At 41.4% G+C, this 1,992-nt stretch overlaps 1 pseudogene; it reads right to left on the bottom strand.

The window, feature by feature from the left end:
• On the bottom strand, window positions 206-586 carry LOC102176049 (annotated as a pseudogene).

Here is a 1,992-nt window from a genome sequence, read left to right as displayed (position 1 = left end):
TAAAATCTTCTATATTTAATTTTCACAAACATCACCTGTGATAGCATCAATATACTGGCTCATGTTGACATCAAAGCTTGTAATTTATTTATTTCTTTTTTTGTTTGTTTGTTTCAATGAAAGGGAAATTTTATTGAGGCTCCAGGGCCATGGAGCTTGGGCAGGTGGCCACCTTGAGAGCCAAGGAGAAGCGGATGGAGGGGCCTTATTTGACCTTCTTCTTGGGGCACAGGTTGTTGGTTTGGCTGCATTTGTAGCAGCTGACAGTGCAGGGGTCTAACTGAGTATAACGCCTGTGGCAGATCATCTTGTCCCAGTTGCATTTCTGAGCAAACTGGTGGAGAGAAGGCTGGATGATGTCGTCTCACAGACAAAGCACCAAGTGTAGGGTGGACTTTTTCTGGATATAGTCTGACATATTGCAGCCATTCTCTGGCTGTATGCCAGTGAAAATCAGACTCTGCTGATCAGGTGGGAAGTCCTCCTTGTCTTGGATTTTGGCTTTGACATGATTCCCAGTAGTGTCACTGGTCTCAACCTCATGGGTGATGGTCTTGCCTGTTAGGGTTTTCACAAAGGTCTGCATCTGTTTGGCCACCTCATTGAAAAGAAAGAGGGCCTGGTTTCTTTCTTTGTTTTGATCTCTGTTAAAATCAGAGTTGCAATGTGTGACCCAACATTAACACATGTGCACGATAGTTCTTTTAGAACTAAATTTGTATTGCTATTTAGTCATTAGTGTACTTTTGTGATTTTCAGTTCAGTTCAGTTGCTCAGTCATGTCGGAATCTTTCCACCCTCCATGGACTTCAGCATGCCAGGCTTTCCTGTCCATCAACAATTCAAACTTATACCCATCGATTCAATGATGCCATCCAATCATCTCATCCTCTGTTGTCCCCTTCTCCTCCTGCCTTCAATCTTCCCCAGCATGAGGGTCTTTTCAAATGAATTGGTTCTTCACATCAGGTGGCCAAAGTATTGGAGTTTCAGCTTCAGCATCAGTCCTTCCAATGAATATTCAGGACTTATTTCATTTAGGTGGATTGGTGGATCTCCTTGCAGTTTAAGAGACTCTCAAGAGTCTTCTCCAACACCACAGATCAAAGGCATCAATTCTTTGGCACTCAGCTTTCTTTATAGTTCAACTCTCATATCCATATATAACTACTTGTAAAACCATAGCTTTGACTAGATGGACCTTTGTTGGCAAAGTAATATCTATTTTTTTTTTAATATGCTGTCTAGGTTGGTCATACCTTTATTGTCTTTTAATTTCATTGCAGTCACCATCTGCAGTGATTTTGGAGCCCCTAAAATAGTCTGTCACTCTTTCCCAATCTATTTGCCTTGAAGTGATGGGACCGCATACCATGATCTTAGTTTTCTGAACGTTGAGTGTTAAGCCAAATTTTTTACTCTCCACTTTCACCCTCATCAAGAGGCTCTTTAGTTATTCTTCACATTCTGCCATAAGGGTGGTGTCATCTTCATATCTGAGGTTAGTGATATTTCTCCCAGTAACCTTGATTCCAGCTTGTGCTACCTCCAGTCCAGCGTTTCTCATAATGTACTCTGCCTAGAAGTTAAATAAGCAGGGTGACAATATACAGCCTTGATGTACTCCTTTTCCTATTTGGAACCAGTCTGTTGTTCCATGTCCAGTTCTAGCTGTTGCTTGCTGGCCTGCATACAGATTTCTCAAGAGGCAGGTCAGGTGGTCTGGTATTCCCATCTCTTTCAGAATTTTCCAGTTTATTGTGATCTACACAGTCAAAGGCTTTGGCATAGTCAATAAAGCAGAAATAGATGTTTTTCTGGTATTCTCTTGCTTTTTCGATGATCCAGCAGATGTTGCCAATTTGATCTCTGGTTCCTCTGGCTTTTCTAAATCCGGCTTGAACATCTGGAAGTTCACAATTCATGTACTGTTGAAGCCTATCTTGGAGAATTTTGAGCATTACTTTGCTAGTGTGTGAAATGAGTGCAATT

The sequence above is a fragment of the Capra hircus genome, chromosome 11 (genome assembly GCF_001704415.2).
Source record: "Capra hircus breed San Clemente chromosome 11, ASM170441v1, whole genome shotgun sequence".
Taxonomy (NCBI): domain Eukaryota; kingdom Metazoa; phylum Chordata; class Mammalia; order Artiodactyla; family Bovidae; genus Capra; species Capra hircus.
This window is presented reverse-complemented; position numbering and strand designations above follow the sequence as displayed.